Here is a 24137-nt window from a genome sequence, read left to right as displayed (position 1 = left end):
TTATTTCGGATTGTTCGATCCCTCACCTCCTTGGTGGAGGGGTCTATAAATTCTCAATTGACTATTGGCTGTGAGGCATTTCAGAGCTTTTTTGTAGATAAAGTCGCGTCACTCCGCCGGGACCTTCCGGCCACAATTGATACAGTAAAGGAACTCGAGGCTCTCTCGCCGTCTTTGGGTCCAAGTCTGGACCGGTTTTCCCTACTCTGCGAGTCCGATGTTGACAGGGTCCTAGCTGCTGTTAGACCTACTACCTGTCCTCTGGATCCGTGCCCCTCTTGGCTGATAAAAGCTTGCCGGGAGGAGTTACGACCCCACCTGTTGAATATAGTCAACTGCTCCCTTGAGCAAGGAGTGTTTCCGGGTGGGTTGAAGGAGGCAGTGGTCTGCCCACTCTTAAAAAGACCAACTTTAGATCCTGGCGATCTGGCCAATTACCGCCCCGTTTCGAACTTGTCGTTCTTGGGGAAGGTAATTGAGAGAGTGGTGTTGGAGCAGCTTCAGGGCTTCCTGGAGGACGCATCGATCCCTTCCAGTCCGGCTTCCGTGCTGGGCATGGGACGGAGACCGTCCTCATTGCCATCACAGACATGCTCCGCATGCAGCTAGACCAAGGCGGATCGGCGCTGCTTGTGTTACTTGATCTCACAGCAGCGTTTGATGTGGTCGATCACGACCTTTTGATCCACCGCCTGGCAGCCTCTGGAGTGCGGGGCATTGTCATCCAATGGATTGCCTCGTTTCTCCAGGGTCGGGGTCAGCAGGTATGGTGCAGGGTTGAGGCCTCCCAGAGAGCCCCACTTAGTTGTGGGGTTCCTCAGGGGGCCTTGCTTTCCCCGCTTTTATTTAACATCTACATGCGACCCCTTGCTCAGCTGGTGCGGAGCTTTGGGCTGGTCTGTCACCAATATGCGGATGACACCCAGCTCATTCTGTTGATGGAGAGGGGGGCGGCCTCTGCCCCTGCAGCTCTACAGCATTGTCTGGAGTCGGTCGCTGGTTGGTTGAAGCAGAGTAGGTTAAAACTTAATCCAACAAAGACGGAGGTCCTCTGGCTGGGCTGGGGGGAGAGACCAAGGGAATTCCAGCCGCCTATATTGGAGGGGGTCGTTTTGGCCCCGGCATCCCTGGCTCGTAGCCTGGGGGTCAGCCTGGACTCTGCCTTGTCAATGGAGAGCCAGGTGGCCCATGTTACCCAGGTTGCGTTTTTTCATCTTCGCCAGGCATGGCGGTTGACTCCCTATCTCTCCCAGACTGACCTGGCCACTGTGATCCATGCGACAGTCACCTCGCGGTTAGATTACTGTAACTCGCTTTACGCGGGCCTTCCCTTGCGATTGATCCGGAAGTTGAAACTGGTCCAGAATGCAGCGGCACGGCTTCTGACAGGTGGTGATTACTCAGACCATATCACCCCTGTGCTACGCCGTCTGCACTGGCTCCCAGTGGAGTTCCGGATCGTCTTCAAGGTGCTGGTAATAACCTTTAAGGCCTTACGCGGCATGGGGCCCTCATATCTACGGGACCGCATCACCCCTTATGTCCCACATAGGCCACTGCGCTCAGCAGTGGCAGAATTGCTGGCGACCCCTAGCCCCGCGACGATGCGGCTGGCCTCGACCCGGGCCAGGGCCTTTACGGCTCTGGCCCCAGCCTGGTGGAATACCTTACCCCCATCAGTCCGGGCCCTGCGGGATCTTGGCGAGTTCTGCAGGGCCTGTAAGACAGAATTATTCCACCGGGCCTTTGGAGAGGCTGGCCGCTGTTCTACTGCCCCCCACTGAAACTCTGCCGAATTTCCATCTTGGTCATCTCGGTTGGGCCTGCTGTGACTCCATCTGGGCCCACCTGTTCCCTCCCTTTCTTCTTTCCTCTTTTCCCTTGCTTTTAGCCTTAGAAACGGGCGCCTGTTTGAACTGTTTTATACGGGTTGAATGGCTTGGATTGTTTTAATTATATGTAATTGCTGCCGGAGTTTTAATGTTTACGTTATGTTGTTGAGTTGCTGTTAATAACAGCCATGTTGTTGAGCCGCCTCGAGCCCTTCGGGGAAGAGGCGGCCTATAAATCTAAAATATAAATAAATAAACAAACAAACAAACAAACAAACAAACAAACAATCAGTTGACCAAATGTTACAGGTATGACATGTCAGGATATTGAAAATTGCAAGGTGGTCATATGCTGGTCTAGAATGACTGGAATGTAACAGTCAGCAGAATTGTAAAGGTCGGAGCCTCTCTGTCTGGGTCTGCAGTGATTGGCATGTAACAGTCAGCAGAATTGTAAAGGTCACAGGCCAGGATGATTAGATCATCTAGCTAATGATTTGCTGGACAAAACTATATAAGAAGACTGCATACCCAATTCAGTACCTCTCCTTCACCTTCAGGTTCGGGCTCAGATTGTTGTCAGAGTAGAGGGTGGATAGTTATTGTTATTTTTGTTCCTTTGAGAAACAAGAGATAAAGTATTCCTGTTGGAACTAAATCTACTGTCTGAGTGTTTCTTTTTCTTATACTGCAAGCAGTTACCTCCTGTTCTAGCAAGGGTGAGCTGGCACCTAGTCCCTTCCGCTGTGCACTAGGGCCAACAATTTGGTTATGGGCCCAGTATCCCAAATCCCACTGAAGCTAGAGATTAGTCGAGGCAGTGTGACACGATGACATCCACCATGTGCAGTTTGCCTTTTGAGCGGCTGACTGCGTGTGGAACTACTCAGCATGGAGTGTGAAATGCAGAGCTTTCTCATGCAAGATTTATGGGCTGTAGTCGACCCCACCGAACCCAGGCACAGCAGCAGAGCAGAGGGCAGATGCCAGAGCCAAGGCGTCCATAATGTTGGCTGTGGAAAACCCCAGCTCATCTATCTACGGGCTGCTGAGAAGGCTTCTGACTGCTGGAAGGTGTTGAAGGACCTGTACCAGACGCAGACTGCTGGTTCCAAGGTAATCTTGACCAGGCGCTTATACAATCTTGAAGCTGAAAGGAGGTGAAAATGTATTAACCATGTCCAACAGCTGCATAATTCATTAGGCCGAAGCTGGAAGACAGAGGTATGACTTTCAATTGAACAGCATAGGGCCTATATTGTACTATCTTCCCTAGCTGACAGCTGGGACAATTTTGTCTATAGTATGCAGAGCATAAAGGAAGATGATTTGACTCTAGATTCATGTGACTGCAACGGTTTGAGCTCCAGAAACAAAGAGAGTTTTGCCCTTGAAGCCACAGCCAGAGAGAAGCCTGTTGCTCCAGGAGGCAAAAGTGAAAACCCAGCTTTCCTGAACTGTCCAAGGTCATATGCAGTTCGCTGTTTCGCTAGGTTTTACCTTAATCATCTTCTCCGAGAATGCCCACAGAAGGGGGAGAAGAAGGGGCCAGCTAAGGACAACGGGGAAGAGGAAAGAAGGAGCACTACTTGGCTGGCACGCTGGAGAACCGGCGCGTCCAGAGAAACCAACCCATCTGGCTCTTGGACTTCTGCCTGCTCAGAGCATGTCGAAATGCTCATCACCTATTGACTGAGGAGTCCAAGGCAAGTGTGAGCATGTCAGTTTGGCGATGGATCACCAGCTGCTGTTACGCTTGCAAGGAACTGCCTACATACCATGCCTAGGTAAAAAGTTGCAAAATGTGTTGTGTGTTCCTGGACTGGATTTTTGTTTGTTGCGCGTCCCAAGTTTAGCTGAACAAGGGTACAAAACTATATTGGATAGACAGGGTTGTACAGTATGGCAGAATGACATAGAGTGTGCAAAAGGTACACTCTGCGACAAAATGTATGTTATGACTGATACAGGGCAAAATGAAAATGTAATGAATGTTTCAAGTCTAGCTAATAAGCCTATGCATGATGATTGTGCGCACTATCTCTCACAGAGTCCTAGGACATGCAAGTTTTGCTTTCACCATCAAGCAAAGTTGGCAAAAAGTATGTGATTTGAGTGTAAAGTTCGTAAAGCATTCCTAGACTGTTCAGTCTGTAGTGGGTTAAGGTGAAATCCTATCCAATCCCCAAAAGAGCTACAGACAAAATGGAAGAAGACCATTTGAACTAGTCCATGCAGACTTAGCTGGTCCTTTCCAATCAAGCCAAGGGGTTAATGTATATATATTTCTGCTGATTGATGATTATAGCAGATATTCTTACTGCTTTTGCTGTTGAAATCTAAGGATGAAGCCTTTACAAGGTTTAAGGAATGGGTCTCAATGATTGAACGGAGGTTCCTCTCACAAGGTGGCTTTGCCTGCAATCTGACAGAGGCGGTGAGTTCATGGGGAACAAATTCCAAACATGGCTGACACAGAAAGGTATTAGCTACAGGAGTAACAAATCCGTTCAGCCCGGCTGAAAATGATGCTGGCTGAGAGGGAGACTAGGTAATTGCTTCAAACAATGCGGGATTGCATGATAAATGATGCAAGGTTCCATTCCATTTCTGGGGAGAGGCTGTCTTAGCTGCCACACATGTAATAAACAGGTTGTGGAGTTCAAGTATCAATGAAACACCATTTTTCAGAATGTTTGGCAAAAGGCCTTCCCTGAAACACCTTAGAATATTTGGGAGTTTTCTAACGCCCCTCATTCCCAGACAGCAACGGAAAAAAGGACAAAAGAAATGGCAGAGACTGCGTTTTGTAGGATATGCGCAGAATACCAAAGGCTATAGATTTTCATTGGGTCATGGAAGAATTGCTATCTCACGCAGTGCCAACTTTGAAAAGCATACAGGTTGGGAACATGTGCATCAAAACTCTGGAGTGGTCTTACCACCAGTAAGCCATGAGACAGTACCCTAGTGACAGCACACAACCCCACTCCCTGTTCAAGGTCACACATCTGCTCGAGCCCCTTAAGCAACAACAGAACAGTGATAGTGATCAGGAAGGAAGCCAGGAGAGGAGGGGTTGGAGCAAACTGGAGAAATAGCTATACCACGGTGATCAGAAAGAGCAAATAAAGGCATACCACCAAAAGGTTTCTGGTCCAAGAAGCGCGAGTGTCCCAATTCCGGACAGAACCACAAGGTTTCCATGATATGTTGAAATGTCCAACCTGAGGAACAGGAAAAAATGGAATCAGGCTATGGACAATGAGTTTGAATCCTTGGTGAACTTATGAGTTTTTTACATTGTTGCCAAACCTATTGATCAGCCCATCGTAGGTGCAAGATGGCTGTACAGGCGTAAACCTATGCGATGGGACTTGGTAAATATAAAGCAAGATTAGTCGCATACGCTTCTCTCAAACAAAGTTTGACAGTTATGATCAGACTTATGCAACCCACTGCAAAGGCAGAATCCATGAGATTAGTGATTGCTCTGGCTGAGCAAAGAGACTTTAAAATGAGGCACTTTGATTTGAAACAGCTTATTTTAAATGCAGATTTGCAAGAGACCATATATACATGAAGCAAGCACCAGGTTATGAGCATGAACAAGTTGATGCTTTATAAGCTCAACAAAGCTGTGCACGGGCTGAAACAGTCAGCCAGATGTTGGAACAGGTGCATACACAAAGCATTATGTGAAATGAAATTTGACCAAAGTGTGGCCGATGCCTGTATATATACCAGAGGTACTGGTGATGAATGTATCATTTTGATGATTTATGTTGATGATCTCTGTGTGGTTGCAAAAACAGACAACCACATCAAACAACTTTACACTGAGTTGAGTAAACACTTTAAGCTGAAAGACTTGGGGTATCTAAAGCAATACCTGGGTATTCAAGTCCGCAAATCTGAAGAAGGGGATGTGTTTCTGACACAAAAACAAAAGATAGAGGGTGTCATACAAAAAGCTGGTCTGAAAGATGCCAAAGTGGCAAAAACCCAAATGGTGGCTGATTTTTGTAAGTAAGATAAAAGCAAAGAATTTGAAAGGCAAGACCTATATGGTTCCTTAATTGGCAGCCTGTTGCACATTGCTAACTGGACAAGGACCAGACATAGCTTTGCTGTAGGTTTATTAAGCAGAACAGTTGCAAAACCCATTGAGAAAGACTTGTGGGCTAAAAGAGTAATTGCTACTTGAAGGGAACTGCCAACTATGGTTTACATCTTTTCAACCAAAACAACAAGTACTTAGTGGTGTATGCGACAGCTCTCATTTGCAGAGGACTCAGGATGTAAGTCAGTGAGTGGTTATTACATATGCAATATGGCAGCCATCCGATTTGTTGGAGATCTCGGAAACAAACAACGGTTGCCACTTCAACTGCTGAGGCAGAGTATCGTGGCTCTTTAATGAGGCATGCAATGAGCTACAATGGGTTATGCAGTTGCTAAAAGACCTGGGTGAGAAATGTGAACAACCTATAACAGTTTTGAAGACTCACAGACATGTATAGCCATGGCAGAGAAGCGAAAACCTTAAAAGTCGTGACATAAACATGTAGCTGTGAAATTCCAAAATGTAAAACAACTCCATACAGTCAAATATGATTAAGTTGCAGTAACTGTGAATCATCTGCAAAACATAAAATACATCTTAACAAAGCCATTACCAATACAAAAAAACATAATGACTTGGTGTTTGGTTTTGGTTTAGCAGATAATTTGGTATGACTCTGCACAAAGTGAGTGAAATAAGTAACTCTGTGTACTGACTCATGTACTAACTATGTAAATGAGTGTAAATAATGTGGAATGACTTTTGTTTGTAATTATTTTGTTTGTAAATATTATTTAATAGGCAACATTCCAACCAGATATGAGAAGGGGTGTCAGGATATTGAAAATTGCAAGGTGGTCATATGCTGGTCTAGAATGACTGGAGATAAACAGTCCCAGCCAGCAGAATTGTAAAGGTCGGACCTCTCTGTCTGGGTCTGCAGTGATTGGCATGTAACAGTCAGCAGAATTGTAAGGTCGGAGCCTCTGTCTGGGTCTGCCGTGAGTGGCATGTAACAGTCAGCAGAAGTGAAAAGGTCACAGGCCAGGATGATTAGATCATCTAGCTAATGATTTGCTGGACAAAACTATATAAGAAGACTGCATACCCAATTCAGTACCTCTCCTTCACCTTCAGGTTCGGGCTCAGATTGTTGTCAGAGTAGAGAGTGGATAGTTATTGTTATTTTTGTTCCTTTGAGAAACAAGAGATAAAGTATTCCTGTTGGAACTAAATCTACTGTCTGAGTGTTTCTTTTTCTTATACTGCAAGCAGTTACCTCCTGTTCTAGCAAGGGTGAGTTGGCACCTAGTCCTTCCGCTGTGCACTAGGCCAACATGACATGCGCATGTGCTTGTGGCGAAATTGTGCTTTCTGCTGCCCATTCCTACTAGACCAGGGGTCTGCAACCTGCGTCTCTCCAGATGTTCATGGACTACAAATCCCGTCAGCCCCTGCCAGCATGGCCATGCTGGCAGGGGCTGATGGAATTTGTAGTCCATGAACATCTGGAGAGACGCAGGTTGCAGACCCCTATACTAGACAATGCAGGCACTGATGCTATTGATACTGCTTTGTTCTTCTGTGAATAATCTGGAATTTTATGTAAATGGGAGCTTTTCCTGCAGATCCCCATGCCAACTTAAACATGCTAAAAAGGGGAAAATGTCTTGGTATGTTGCATACAAATGAGAACGAGGAGTAGGTGTGAGGTAGCTGCTACTGTCACAGTGGAACAGGTTGTTGACAACATAAGAACATAAGAACAAGCCAGCTGGATCAGACCAGAGTCCATCTAGTCCAGCTCTCTGCTACTCGCAGTGGCCCACCAGGTGCCTTTGGGAGCTCACATGCAGGATGTGAAAGCAATGGCCTTCTGCGGCTGTTGCTCCTGAGCACCTGGACTGTTAAGGCATTCGCAATCTCAGATCAAAGAGGATCAACAAAGCTGGGGATGCTACAGTTGTTGCCTGCTGCTTTCAATTATTGTTTCAGAATTTTGATTTGAGCTACGCTGCATCCCTCATTAAGTCTGTCCTATCAAGAAGAATTTATAAAAATTAATTCTAGCATTGACAGATGCAGTTTTCTGGACCTCCCCCCTAAAAAAAAATTACTGGTTGACTTCACAGAATGAAAAAAAAATCTTGATGTGGTCCATGGGTGGTGGTGTTTTGAATTCATCAATATTGAATTAATTTCACAACTTTTGACTTGTACCTCTTTCCTCCATTGTATAATTTTTTTTCACGTACCCCCAAACGTTCTGGCATGTTCCCTTGGGGGTACGCATACCCCAGATTGCAGTGGTGGGATCCAAAAATTTTAGTAACAGGTTCCCATGGTGGTGGGATTCAAACTGTGGCGTAGCACCAATGGGGCTGGGCGGAGCACGACAGGGGCATGGCCGGGCATTCCTGGGGTGGGGCATTCCTGGGCGGGGCTGTGGCAAGGACGCAGCCACTGTGCCGGTCCTTGGGCGCGAAATGAATGCACGCAGGTGCAGGCTGCCACGCATGCCGGTCCACCTCCTGCTAGACTGCTTCAAGTTCTGCGCGCTACTGCTGAGAGGAGGGGCATAACTAAGGCAAAAGTCACGTGGCAAAATCACCAATTAGTAACCCCCTCTCAGCACAAACAAATAATTAGTAACCTACTCTCAGGAACCTGTGAGAACCTGCTGGATCCCATGTCTGCCAGATTTGGAACCACGGCATAACGAGGTTATGAGACAACTCTGTTTTCTGCTTTCGACAGGTTAATACACAGATGACTCACAAGGAATGACTGAGGATGATATCAGCTCTACTTTCCCATTTCTCACTCTATCTGCCACTTCTGGAGGTCCTGGCTTCTCTCTTCTCCCACCCCAACTCTGTCTACTATTCCCCCTTCTCCCCAACTGCCACTGATTCTGGCATCCTCTCTACCTTACCGCTCTTTCTCTTACTCATCCCCACCATTTCATCATCCTGCCTCCTGATTCCCCAAAGCACTGCATAATGACTACTTGGCACCCTATGTTGGATGCTTGCTATGGCAGCCCAAAAATGGAAGGAAAAATCTTGCAAGATGGCCTCATGAGATTGCAATCACCATTTTGGGTTGCCTTGGCAACCTTGCATTCTTCTCGTCTGAGAGGTGGTACCGCTTTTTCCTGAAATGGGATGACTATTCATATTGTGTTTATTTACATATATTGGGGCCAAAACTCTCTTTCTTGGGTTGCCAATCACCTTGCAATAGCCAGTCTGCAAGCAAGAATGTTAATTACCTATAAAAAGGGGGCATTTTTCTCCTGCATGTCGGAAATTTGGCAGGGAGGATCCCTTTGGGAATGAGTGGACAAATTCTGAGAATTTCCTCCTAATTATATGGGGATAATAAAGTTACAGATGGAGGCAAAGCATGAACTGAATAACCAACAGTGCGATCCTGTGCAGAGTTACTGCCATCTAAATCCATTTAAATCAGTGGATTTAGTTTGGAGTAACTCTGCATAAGATTGTACTGCAAAATGAACAGCTTTAATAAAAATATAACCGTATACTTAAAAAACCGAATAATTTTTTTTAATAGAAAGCAAACCAATCACAGCCAAAAAAATTGTACATTATCTCTACTTTTGTGGCAGTCGTATATATGGTCAGATCCACACTGTTTTATGCATTTTCTTCTTCGTGTGCAAAAGTAAAATGGAAATAGTAGGAGACACAAATGAACTGAAAGCTGCAGCAAGCTTGCATGTGCTCCAGTATTAAAACTAATACTAGAAATTCATCTAGCTTAATCAGAATTCAGGAGGAGGCACAGTGCCTTTCCAGAACGAAAAAGATTAACCCGTTGATCACACGCCTATCCAATGAGCTGAAGGAGGTGCACAGTTTTCTGTCTCTTTTTAATGCCCACTACAACTTGGTGAGGTGGTTGAACCTGAGACAAAGCGACTGACTGAAAAGCACTCAATAATCTTAATCGCAGAATGAGAATCTGAACATAGCCCAACCCAGCACACTAACCACTAATTCTCGGAAACTGAACGAGGGAATGGACATCGTTTTTGCCACCACGTTAATGCACCTCAGTGCATACAAACCAGTGTGCCCCAATATCAAATGGCTTTGATATCTGCCTTTCAGATTGCCGATTTCGTTACTTTTCACAGGGCTGTCTTGACGGCATTATAGGCCCCCAGCCAAGCTGTGAACTGGGTCCCCTACCTATGCAACCACTCACAGGAATAAACATGCAAATAATCAATAAATTAGTAATTTTGAATAACTACTACATGCTTACCCTACAAGTGTTCCTAATGAATCTCAGATTCAATCTCTAATCATCAATGGCATATAACCAATGTAATTGCTATTAACTCAAGTGAGTTGAAGTGATGTTAACATATATGCTTTTAGAAGAAGAGGAAGAGGAAGAGGAAGAGGAAGAGGAAGAGGAAGAGGAAGAATAAGAAGAGGAAGAATAAGAAGAGGAGGAGGAGGAGGAGGAGGAGTTTGGATTTATATCCCCCCTTTCTCTCCTGCAGGAGACTCTAAGGGGCTTACAATCTCCTTGCCCTCCCCCCTCACAACAAACACCCTGCGAGGTGGGTGGGGCTGAGAGAGCTCCGACAAGCTGTGACTAGCCCAAGGTCACCCAGCTGGTGTGTGTGGGAGTGTACAGGCTAATCTGAATTCCCCAGATAAGCCTCCACAGCTCAGGCGGCAGAGCTGGGAATCAAACCCGGTTCCTCCAGATTAGATACACAAGCTCTTAACCTCCTACGCCACTGCTGCTTTTACTTTACTTTATTTTATTTTATTTATTTTTTATTTATTTCTCAGTCTTATAGACTGCCCAACCCCCGAAGGGCTCTGTAGTGGTGAGATATGTACACATACATGCACGTGTGGTTGTAGAGGTGGCTGTGATACCAAATCAGAGGAGAATCTCTGAGAGAGTTCTGAGAGAACTGTGACTGGCCCAAGGTCACCCAGCAGGTTTAATGTGGAGAAGTGGGGAAACAAGCCCAGTTCACCAGATTACAGTCCGCTGCTCATGTGGAGGAATGGGGAATTAAACCCAGTTCTCCAGATTAGAGTTCACTACTCAACCGCGACACCATGCTGGCTCTCTCTAGCATTGCAATCCTGGGGAGTGAGGGAACAGCTCAGGAGCTGTTGTGACCCTGGTGCCAGCGTAAAATAAATGCCGCTTGCGGCAACGTAAGAGGCATGTTAGCCGGCACAGAGGCATCCATGACACTGTTGGGAAGCCACACAGTAGCACAGCACCCAGCCCCAGACGCCAACATAATCGCAGCACCAGTGCTCCTAGGGGCATAGGAGACAGGACCAGTGCCAAAGACAAGTGTCAGTTTCCAGGGCGGGGCCAATTTTAATTGGTTTCCTGAGCCCTTTCAGTCTAGGAATGCCCCCATTTGCCAGCACAGTCTAACACCAGCAAAATCAGTGGCACAGTCCATTGGGCTGCATCGGCCGCTTTCACGCTGAGGTGGAGGAGTTGCGCCAGGGCTGCACCATCCCTGACTGTGGATGCAGCTACCACCCCCAAAGACTGAACTGCCTAAATAGAAGACTCCTCTGATCCCCGTTCTCATTGCTCACCATATTCTCCTTGCACTTCATGAGGCATGTCAATAAGCATTGTAGAGAAGCTTTATAAAGAAGTCTTTTCCTGATGAAACCTGTAGTCTTCCCCTAAATTATTCACCATATTGTGAATGCCTCTAATTAAGAACTACTAAAGTGTTTGTAAATCAAACCACAGTTTCAGGGTTCCTGTTATCTTTCTCTTTCAAATTATAAGGAGAGGGAAATCAGTACTTTCGTTTTCATTTGTACACGCCTTTGTGTCTTTTATTAATAAACATGCTCAAAATATAGAAGACGAATACACTTCCCTCTATTTTATTTATTTATCACTTGAGAAGTCTTGGGAGTAAAGACAGTTTTTTTAAAAAATAAAATCACATAGATGATAGCTGCATTTTTGTTAGGGTTGGGCTTAGATATCTTGGGAAATCACAGACAAGGTAACTTGGGTTTCCTCCCCTCCCTCTTGCTTTGAAAATCTGAACATGCTTTTTAGCCTAAAACTAACCAACGTTATTCTGAGCCATGAAGAAAGGTGGCAGAAATCTGATGAATTTTGAAATATGTTAATGCAATGCAAATTAAGATATAAGCCATCTTTTTCTGTATCCTTTGATGTACCTCCCTAGTGGGATACACACATCTCATTAGCATTATAATATACATAATAGACACAAGATATAAATAGGTTTTAAAATTAAGGAAAAATAGGCTGCCAAGTTCTTTAAGAAAGGAGGCAACAGACAGTAGAGCCATTTTCAGAACTGTCTCCTGTGATAAACATGTCGCCTTTCTGGGCATTTTAGCAACACTGGGAAATTCAAATATTCAGGTATATCAGGTATGTCAACCTTAAGCATTATTAGTGACTTGGTGGGTGGGGAATGGCTCCGGACAGTTGGGTCCAACATGGGTTGTCAGCCACTTAGCTCCAGCAGCTTCCTGCAGCTCATACCCAGAGGTCAGCCCATCGCTGGGAAGGGTGACAGTTGGTGGCTTCTGGTGGACCAGAAGGCTTCTTCTGATCCGTGGCTCGAGTTGAGGACTTTGCATCCAGTCAAGCTATTCAAACGAGTCAGTTCTTCTGCTGTCTACTCTGATAGGGTTGTTGTGGATGGGTTTTCAGATAGACTATGCACTAATTCTCAAATTATTCAGACTTTCTGGCCCTAATACAAGCTCTCTTCTCTTCATTACCTCAACAGGTGGGTTGGAGAAGGTGTTGACAGCAGTTATGCTGCTCCCACTGTCCCCATCCTATGCTGTGTTAAGACCTCAAGAACCTGTAATGTACAAAGTTTTGGCTTGATTCTTCCCAGTGCAGTGTTGTCCTTCTCCCGCTGCCCACCTTCCCCCCCCCCCCTCCATCTGGGCATGTCCCAACTCCAGGCACCCGTGTCATCTACACTACAGACATGCCAATTTTCTATTTGTTTCACTATCATGTCCCCCCACTACAAGGAATTCCTGTAATTTGGTGATGTCGACTAAAAATTTCCCATTTGACATCCTTATCTTTGATCACAGAGCTACAGATCCTACGATTCCCTGGGTGGAGTATTAAACTGGAATAAAAAAAGCAGAGTTGATTTTTATTCCCCCCATTCCTTTTCTCTACCTTTTTAAGGAGACTCAAAGCAGCCTACAATCACCTTGGGAGCAGCAGTGGTGTAGGAGGTTAAGAGCTTGTGTATCTAATCTGGAGGAACCGGGTTTGATTCTCCGCTCTGCCACTTGAGCTGTGGAGGCTTATCTGGGGAATGCAGATTAGCCTGTGCACTCCCACACACGCCAGCTGGGTGACCTTGGGCTAGTCACAGCTTCTCGGAGCTCTCTCAGCCCCACCCACCTCACAGGGTGTTTGTTGTGAGGGGGGAAGGGCAAGGAGATTGTCAGCCCCTTTGAGTCTCCTGCAGGAGAGAAAGGGGGGGATATAAATCCAAACTCTTCTCTTCTTCTTCCCTTCCCCTCCCCACAACAGACACCTTGTGAAGTAGGTGGGGCTGAGAGAATTCTGAGAGAGATGTGACTGGTCCAAGATCACCCAGTAGGCTTGATGTGGAGAAGTGGGGAATCGAGCCTGATTCTCCAGATTAGAGTCCACTGCTCTTATCCATTACACCACACTGTTAGACAAGGTCCTGCCTAAAACCCAGACATACAAGAAATCGCTAGAATACTGAGGTTGCATCTCGTTTTCCCTGGTTCTCGTTGATGGGGATCACTTGTGTTGAAATGCACCACTTCAGACTGCAGGTTTAAATGCTCCTCCGTACAAAAATAAGTAAATAAATAAAATCCTAGCAAAAGAAAACCACCATGCCAGGGAAGAGACTTCTAGCCTGTTCTTCTCTCTAACAAGCTGGTTTTGTAAGTGTACCCCAAGCAGAGTTTCACCCTTTTAAGTCCATTGAAGTCCGTGGGTTTAGAAGGGTGTTAACTCTGCTTAGGCTTGCATTGTGTGTGTTTCCTTTATCGTGGAAGAGCATTAACTCCCACCTGCAGCCTGATGTAGTTCAGCAATAACACAGATGAGTGAGAACTGGGCCCTAGAGGGCAGTTGGGGAAGGGATATATGCCAACAACCCAGTTTCAGTAATTTCGTGCAGATTTTTAATTAGGAGCCCTGCAGCGCAGAGTGGTAAGCTGTAGTACTGCAGTCAAAAGTTCATGACCTGAGTTCGATCCCTACAGAAGTTAGTTTCAGGTAGCTGGTTTAAGGTGGACTCACCCTTCTGTTCTTCTGAGGCTGGAAAAATGAAAGCCCAGCTTGCTTAACCTTAACGAGTTCCGCAGGGCCTGCAAGACCAAGTTATTCCGCCGGGCTTTTGGAGAGTCCAGCCGCTGATAGGGTGCCCAGAAACAACTAAAACCTGCTGCTCCCTTATGTAGAGATTTAATAGCTGGAGGCCATCTTATTTTAATTGATATAACCGAATGCTGCTTTTAAATTGTTTTAATTTTCAACATATCCACTGTTTTATTTAATGTTGTAAACCGCCCTGAGCCCTTCGGGGGAGGGCGGTATAAAAGTGGAATAATAAATAAATAAATAAATAAATAAATAAATAAATAAATAAGTGTAGGTGACTGGGGAAGACAATGGCAAACCACCCTGTGCGCACACACAGTCTGCCTAGTGAACGTCAATATGTGACGTCAACTCATGGGTCAGTAATGACCCGGTGTTTGCATAAGGCACTACCTTCACCTTTTTTATTGAGGGTATGAGGGAGGGGCACAGGGCTTTCACATACAAGGAAGTTCTTGCCTTTGTCCATCCAATAAATGGGCCTACCTACACATTACGTTTTCCTTGTGTCCTCCTTATGTTCTCCTAATCCAGCATGCACAATGAATTCCATGTTTGGAATTCAGTTTCCTGGTGCATAGAGGATGGTTTCAGTTCAGATTATAAGAGGGTACTTCTCCCCCGCCCCCCAATGCCATTTCCCTTACCTGAAATGGTCCCAAGGATGATATTCGCCCCACTAGGCATATCTACCCTTTCCTGATGGGTCCATGATGAACCCGTATCTCCTGAGGGTCACTTCAAGTCAGGAAAATGGTGTATGAGGGTTAGGCACCTTCTTCCCATGCACTGTGATCAGTGACATCGGTACATATTTTTAATGGGGTGAATTTGGGGGGTGGGGCCAAACCCTCACCTACCCCTGTGCATGCGGCCATGCCTCTCCAAGCCCCGCCCCCCATTTGGGGGCAGAAGTCTCTTCTGCCCCTCCCCCCTCCAGCTGGGCTCCCAGCTGGCAGCCGTCCCAGCCTTGGGAGCTGCTTTTATAAGCACTGAGGTGGGGGAATTGAGAGGTGTGGCCACACCCCCAGGGGTGGGTGGGAATGTGGCCCCACCCCCTGAGCCCCGCCCCCAGGCTCTGTGCTTATAAAAGCAGCTCCCAAGTCCGGGATGGCTGCCAGCTGTGAGCCCAGCTGGAGGGGGAGGGCAGGAGCAGAAGAGACTGCCGTCCCCTGCCAGGGGACAGGGCCCAGCTGGTGGGGGGTATCAGGGGGAGCAGAGCCCTGTCTCCAGGTGGGGGCCAGTGGGGGCAGAGCCCCACCCCACCCACAGACAGGGGGGAGCTTTGGACATGTAATGGGGGGGGGGGTTTTGAACCCAAGAACCCCCCCCTTACCTATGTCCCTGACTGTGATCCTGACCGTAATCAATCCCCACAAGCCTGGGTACTGAATTCTAACCACAGAATTCACCGCATGCATTTGATTGTCATGAGCCTCAGAGGTCATGAGGAAACTGTAATGTTGGCAATCTCCGCAAACATGGAAGCTGAGGAGTGAAGCAAAGATTTCAAAGATGGAAAGTACCAGATCTTCTGGTTGCAGAGTAGATCTCTGAAGCTCTACTAAGGAGAGGCATACTCAGTGAATTGTTCTAAGTATTTTGGCTCTGCATTATGTATCCTGCACCTTGCTGAAGTAGAACGGGTCTGTCTCTCAATCCCTGTTGACTTGTCCATCTAGTACCAAAAAGAAAATGCTGCCAAGAGACAAAAAAAAATCAAGTGCGACAAGATGGGCCGTTTGTATTTTTATTGATAAGGTAACGATGATCCTGAATTAAATCACCAGGCCTGACATTGATTTCTTTTGATGCTAAGAGTCATTTCCATCCACCCATGCATCTAACTTCAGAAGGTGAGGGCTGGCCTAAAGCCTTCCCAGAACATCCAGTAAACTTATTAGTTCACAATTAGATGAGCCAGGTAGTCCGACTTTCTTATAGATAGAAACAGCAGTTATTTATTTATTTATTTATTTATTAGTTTTATATACCGCCCTCCCCCGAAGGGCTCTGGGCGGTGCACAACATATAAATCGAAGCAGAGCACAGTTTTAAACATAACAAGTACAACTATAATAACATATATATGGCTCTACAGGATTAAGTAGTTAAAACCTCTGTTAAAACACAGTATATAATTCCTCGCATCCGGCAGCTAAAACCCTCCTGAGAGGGGAGTGGTAGGTCCCTCAGATGTTATGAGGACCATCAGAGAGGGGAGATCTGTCCTGATACAACAGATTCACTTTCTCATATTTTGCTTTACTGTTCAAGATACAACAACATTAGAACTGATTTGAGGACTGTATTACCAACAGGATTTATGCTCCTTTCTGATAAGTTAAAAATGGCTAAGCTTCTAAATAATTCTAATGTTGAAATCTCGGAAGCTGTTGCTATATTTTTACTCTGTGTACTACAAGTTGTGCAATAATGACCTTCTTATTGTATTTGGAATTCTTGACACACACCGGTTTTATGCCTAATAAAGGTTTTGGATTGGATTAGGTTCAAGAGCCTTTTTCTCTGGCTCATTCTGCACATGCAGAATAATGCACTTTCAAACTGCTTTCAGTGCTCTTTGAAGCTGTGCAGAATAGCAAAATCCACTTGCAAACAGTTGTTAAAATGGTTTGAAAAAGCATTATTTTGCGTGTGCGGAAGGGGCCCTTGTGTCTGCATATTGAACACAAGAAGCTTCCTTATGCCATTTCAGATCACTGGTTCACATAGTTCAGTATTACCTACTTTGACTGGCTCGTCAAGACCTCAAGCAAAGAAGCATTTTCCCCTAGATTTTTCAGTTCTGTAAGTAGCAATACCAAGGATGAAACCTGCAACTTTCAGCATGCAAAAGTGCTTTGCCCCTGAATCATGGTGGCCCCCTCAATTTGGTACCATTATTTTGGAACCTCCCTATGTCTTATCATTGGATCCAATCTCATTTTGTGTTTAATGACAGTCGTTTTTCAGTTGTTCCCTCTACATGTTTTCAAAATCCCAAAAGTGTCCACTGGTTCAACAAGGCTCTTGCTCCTGTTGACAGCTGATTCTGCAGCTGGGCAATTACATGTAGAAGGCATTTTCCCCAATACCCAAAGAAAGAAAACACAGGTTGTCTGAGCTTCAACCAGAAGAAATGGGACAAGTTACATCTAGGAGGCATTTCCCCAATATCTTGTCCCGTCATAAACAGAGATCCCTTTTTTTTACAACCGGAAGAATTCATCCCTGGTCAACCACTGAAGAACCTACGTAAAGAATAAAGCATGCCTCAAGAGGGAATGTGCTGTACTTGAGAAGTAGTGGCTTGTGATGTATTTTATAGGAAAGAGGGAATTGGGTCAGTGCAACCCAGAATAAACAAGAAGCGACAGCTCTACCATTAAGCAGTGTGCTGAGAGCGGGAAGAGAATGTTGTAGGATAGCTCGTTTGTCTTGAAAGCCAGCCAGGCATTTACTAGAGGACCTGGTATAGCTTGAAGTGGATGGGTACTGCTTATTCCCACCATGCTAACACTGTCCTAAGAACAAGGCACTTTCATCTCTTAGGAAGATAGAAAAAAACAGGGAACTGGGGGTAATAGCTGTTGGGACACAAGGGAAACTTGGTCTGCAACAAATTTTGCTTCCGGACAATGGATCAAACTACATGTAATATAATGTTTCTTTGCTCCTTTTAGTTTGACAAAATTCAGTAGGAAAGGGTTCAGATCTGAGCAGGGGAAAGGCTATTATAGAGTATTTCATTCTCCCATGCTCGTGTCTAGTCCTTGCTCAGTCCCCAATTACTTTCCTCCAGCACCTTGTTCAACTATGTTTGTGTGTGTGGGAGGGGGGGATATGGAATATCTCTCTCTTGAATGGCAAAACAGATTGAAAGAGTAGAGGAAGGGCAAACAGACTGTGTGGGCTGGGTAAAAATATATTCCAAAGAAAGAAAACACAGGTCATCTCAGCTTTAGCCAGAAGGGCCGGGACAAGTTTCTTATCTTCAGATTGAAAATGTGGGAGGAAGGAGTGAAAATATGTTTAAACTGCTTACAAATTATATTAGCTTGCTCAAGATTCAACTATTGACTCGTACCCCTAAGCCTTTTTTCTTTAGGGACACTTCTGAGGTGTGAGAAGCTTTTGTGATTGAAATAATGATGAAATTAATTACAATTATTTTCAAATTTATAAGATGTCACTGAAAAAAAATTAAGAAATGTTCCTCTTCCTATGTCAAAGGTTTACAACTGATGGAAAGTTAATTTCAAAAACCATCATCCTTAAAGGGTGTGAATTAAATCACACAGTGGGCACACAGCCTACAAGGTAAAGGTAAAGTTTCCCCTTCAGTCGTGTCCGACCCTGGGGTACCACTGCAAGCAGTGATTTCATAGGCAAGCCATTTTGTGGGGTAGTTTGCCATTGCTTTCCCTGGCTATTCTTTACCCCCTAGCTATGTGCTAGGTACTAATTTACCGACCAAGGAAAATCTAGCAATCAAAGTAATTCAAGATATATGATTATGCCCTACTCCAGTTTTATCATCACAACGACCCCATGAGGTAGGTTAGACTAAGAGAGTGACTAGCCCAAAGTCATCTGAATGAGAGGTGGACTTTGATCTCTGAGACCCTAGTCTGGCGTTCAACTACTACGCCCTACTAGCTTCCCTGACAGAGTTCTATAAATATTTTTTTGATACATTTGAATCCTACCTTTCCCTTTGTGGCTCAAGTCAGCTTACAAGTCATTATTAAAACATAGTACCATTAAAAATTAAACATCAAGTAAATATGTATAGCTTAGGAAATGCCCTAACAAACAATCCTGCAACACTTTCTTGAAAACCTCAAAGTACAGTGCCCCCTTATCTCCTCAGGAAGTCGATTCCATAATACGGGAGACACTATTGAGTTCTCTCAGAACCCTCCTAGCCTATATGGAGACAAGCAATGGCAAACCACCTCCAAATGGCTCTTGCCTATGAGACTGCCATAAATCAGCTTTGACTTGACGGCACTTACCACCAAAATGTGCCTCCCATGTGACCCAGGTGCATGGTGCCTGGGTCAATGGCCCCCCTTTCCCCCTATGGATACGCCACTGGCAATGTAACCATCTTTCCTGCATCTTCCATCAGCAGAGTTGCGCTGACAGAAGAGGAAAAGATTTCAGTCCCTTCCCCTTCCCAACTTGCAGCCCACCAACCTGTGGGGCTATTACCTCACTTGGGCCCTGCGACCTCAGGAATTAAGTTTCACCTTTTATCCTTCTTTTGTGGAATCGCATCAATAATATACTTTCCATTTATCTTGAAATCATTGGATTGGTTGCTTATTCACAAAGTTTATTTTCCGAATTATCTTGGCTTGGGTATTTTTCCTTCCATTTTGTGCAAGTATTACTCAGGCTGCCATTATCAACTACTGAAACAGCTCTTCTAAGATTTATAGGCTATTTTTGGCGATATGGCTAATAACATAATCTTGGCATCCATCGCCAAATTGATTTTTTAAAATTTTCTCAGTTTCTGCATTTCTTTCCCAATTGTTGTTGTACTGAGTCAGGCTGCAGGCATCTGTTGTCAGGCTTCATAGTTTTAACCAGCTGAGATAGACAGAGCCAGACAGCTGACGGCTTGAAGTCTGAGAAAGTTCAGAGCATCGGAGGAGCCAGGAGGCAGGCGGAAGAAGACAAAGCTGGGAATCTGAAGAGCAAGGTGTTGAGTCTCTATTAGCAGTGAGAGTCTGGTTAGTCTGGTTAGTCTGGTCCAGGGTCAGAGTCTTCACGAATCCAACAAAGTAGATGTCAGAGAGGCACCAATAATGTTGCATTTTGCAACTACATCTCCCTGTCTCTCAACCAGCCCCCTTATAGCCCCCCAGTGAATAATTCCCATCTTCTCCTGTTCAAACAAGAGCAGCAGTGGTGTAGTGGTTAAGAGCAGATGTACTCTAATCTGGAGGAACCAGGTTTGATACTCTGCTCTGCCGCTTGAGCTGCGGAGACTTATCTGGGAATTAACCTGTGCATTCCAACGCTTGCCAGCTGGGTGACCTTGGGCTTGTCACAATTCTTCGGAGCTCTCCTATAGGAGAGAAAGGAGTCTCCTATAGGAGAGAAAGGGGGGATATAAATCCAACTCTTCTTCTTCTTCTTCTTCTCCTTCTTCTCCTTCTTCTCCTTCTTCTTCTTCTCCTCCTCCTCCTCCTCTCTCAGCCCCACCTACCTCACAGGGTGTTTGTTGTGGGTGGGGAGGAGTTTGTAAGCCTCTTTGAGTCTCCTATAGGAGAGAAGGGGGGATATAAATCCAACTCTTCTTCTTCTTCTTCTTCTTCTTCTTCTTCTTCTCCTTCTTCTCCTTCTTCTTCTTCTCCTTCTTCTTCTTCTCCTTCTCCTTCTCCTTCTCCTTCTCCTTCTCCTTCTCCTTCTCCTTCTCCTTCTCCTCCTCCTCCTCCTCCTCCTCCTCCTCCTCCTCCTCCTCCTCTCTCAGCCCCACCTACCTCACAGGGTGTTTGTGGGGGGGGGGAAGGAGTTTGTAAGCCTCTTTGAGTCTCCTATAGGAGAGAAGGGGGGATATAAATCCAACTCTTCTTCTTCTTCTCCTCCTCCTCCTCCTCCTCTCTCAGCCCCACCTACCTCACAGGGTGTTTGTTGGGGGGGGGGGGAAGGAGTTTGTAAGCCTCTTTGAGTCTCCTATAGGAGAGAAGGGGGATATAAATCCAACTCTTCTTCTTCTTCTTCTTCTCCTCCTCCTCCTCTCTCAGCCCCACCTACCTCACAGGGTGTTTGTTGTGGGGGGGGGGGGAGGAGTTTGTAAGCCTCTTTGAGTCTCCTATAGGAGAGAAGGGAGGATATAAATCCAACTCTTCTTCATCAAGTGGGCACTGCGTCTTTAATCCGTAATTCCTTCCTACAGCACTGCCTGCACAGTTCCGCTGGCGCAGGTGACTCTGGTAAACTGCCATCCTGAGTGCTAATAACTGGCATTGGAGTGGGAGACCAAAGAGGTTTTACAGGCACTTCAGCTCGAGAGTCCTGGCCAACCTGCCCTCCATTTTCCACCTGATGCTGTTCTCGCAGGGCTGAGTAGTCTTGGCATAGCTCTTCCTCCGAAGAATCCCCACGCCTTGGAGGCTGATCCACAACAAGTTTTAAAGCTTTTCTACCTGTCCACCACATGTGATGAAATGAACTATCCACTTCTTTCCATTTCAAAAAAATTCCCTTCACAATTCTCCCCCTTCTCTATATCCGTTAAAGTAATATACCAGCAAGAGGACATCTTGTACCAGTTTTTCTCTTAATGTCTGACTGACTGTGAATTTTGTACCTTTTGTCCATAATGCTTCCCACTGTTGAAAGGATATTTCTTCCTCAAAAGTTTTGCATCCATCTAAACATGCATATTTTCTCTTGTGCTATTACTGTATAAAATTGAAGTACTAGTGTGTAAATTTGTCCTAATTTCTTTTGCTGTGTAATCACCTTTTCAGATTCCACCAGTCCCCCTGATTAAATCTCTTGCTGTTTTAATTTCCTTTCTTAGTCCTGAAACCAGGGCTCATTCCGCACATGCAGAATAATGCATTTTCAAACTGTTTTCAGTGCTCTTTGAAGCTGTGCGGAATAGCAAAATCCACTTGCAAACAGTTGTGAAATTGTTTTGAAACGCATTATTTTGCGTGGGCGGAAGGGGCCTGGTTGAAAATATAATAGCCAATGCATTTTTTGCCTTCATTCTTTATTTTTTTGCCAAGACTTAATTTCTCCTTGAACATCTGTTATATTTCCATATGCTATAAAACTAGTATTTTTCATCACATTCTTATCCTAGTAAGCCTCTAGAGGTGACGTTAATGGAAATATTGAAAGACTAACAGCCCAATCCTGACTGGGACGGTGGATGGGGATGGCACCACTCTGGTGCCACTTGGTTCCCTCCAAAGGACTTTCCCGCAGCACGGGAAGCCCTAAAAAGTTTTTTACAAAGAAGGGTGAAAATCCCCCTTAGCAGAGAACAGTGACACACCATGAAAATCATGGCGTAACTCCGCTGCCAGCTCCACCGGTTCAAGGGGACTGACGGGACTCTGGAGGCCAACTAAGGTTGGTCTTAGCCTGACCCCAGAATGCTCCCAACCCAGCCAGCACAATGTTTTGCGCCGGTGAGCCTGGACAATGGAGCCAGCTTCTGGGTCAGATGCTTGTGTGGCTGTCATGGCCCTACCCGGCAGTGGGACGGCACCCCTGCTGACAGCATAGCAGGGAAATTCTGGGGGCATGGCTGGGCAAGGAGTCAATGGTCGTCCTTTTCCTCCTGACCGTTGCCCCCATTACACTAGTAGCTGGAGCTTCAGACATGCATCTTTTTGGTGCTGTGAGTCCATTAAACCCAATGGGGGCCTCCTAGTGGCAGAGGCAGTGTTGTTGTTGTTGTAGTTGTTTTTGCATTTTAAGTCTCCCTACACAGACAGGAAGCCTCCTTGGGAGTGGCGGACCAGCACGACTGCAGTGCCGCAACCAGACGCCAGGTCCAGAGGTGGGATCCAGCAGGTTCTCACAGGTTCCCGAGAGTAGGTTACTAATGATTTGTGTGTGCCAAGAGGAGGTTACTAATTGGTGGTTTTGCCACGTGATTTTTGCCTTAGTTACGCCCCTCCTCTCAGCAGTAGCGCACAGAACTTGAAGCAGTCTAGCAGGAGGTGCACCGGCGTGCGTGGCAGCCTGCACCTGTGTGCATTCGTTTCCCGCCCTAGGACCGGCGCAGCAGCTGCGTCCTTGCCACAGCCCCGCCCAGCAATGCCCCACCCCCAGCAATGCCCAGCAACGCCCTGTCGTGCCCCGCCCAGCCCCATTGGTGCTATGCCACTGTTTGAATCCCACCACCATGGGAACCTGTTACTAAAATTTTTGGATCCCACCACTGGGTAAATTGCTCATCCTCCAGTATATTTGCCCCTTGATCCGGCTCCAGCTTCCCAAATTCTAAACAATTCATCTCTGATTACATAGCTTCTATAAACCACTGTATTTTTCCTAAGTGATTTTTCTGCATATAAATAATTATGTAGTCCTTCTTCCAGATCTGCCATTTCATATTTTATTACTCTCTGGTCTGGATTTCCAATCCAGTCCACAATCCAGATCAGACCGGCTGCTTGATATATAATATTAAGTACTGCTAGTCGTCCTCTCTTTTTCTCATCTTGTAAATGTTTAAATTTAATTCTTGGCTTTTTGCCATTCTACATAAACTTGTTTATCTATCTCTGCCATGCCTTCAGGATTTTTTCTTGTATAAGAATTGATAACGTTGGAAATAAAAAAAAATATTTTGGCAGTACATTCATTTCTACAGTAGAACTTCTTCCTGGCCATTAAATATTTAGTTTGGGCAATCTTTCAATATCCTCTTGTATCTTCATTCATGTCTTTTTATAATTATCTTTGAAAAATGTATTATTTTGTCCAGAAGTATATTCCCAAATATTTACTTGGATTTAAAGTCACATTGCTACCTGTAATCTTCCAGCTTCATTAAGAATTTCAAAATTATTTTAGTCTTCCTACTAATTTGAAAGTCTGTGAGAGATCCAGATTTTTCAGTTTCTTCAATTTTATATTGTATCAACAATTGGGGATTTAAAACTGTCAGAACTATGTCATCAGTGCAGCTTTTTATTTTAAACTCTCCTCCATCGACTTCCAATCCTTTAATTCTATAATTGTCTTAGCCAGTACTTCTAGCACAAGAATGAATAAGAATGAACATAATGGACATCTTTGAAATGTCCTTTTTTTCCATTTGAAATCCATCA

Source organism: Sphaerodactylus townsendi, linkage group LG13 (genome assembly GCF_021028975.2).
Source record: "Sphaerodactylus townsendi isolate TG3544 linkage group LG13, MPM_Stown_v2.3, whole genome shotgun sequence".
Lineage (NCBI taxonomy): Eukaryota > Metazoa > Chordata > Lepidosauria > Squamata > Sphaerodactylidae > Sphaerodactylus > Sphaerodactylus townsendi.
Note: the sequence above shows the minus strand (reverse complement) of the source record.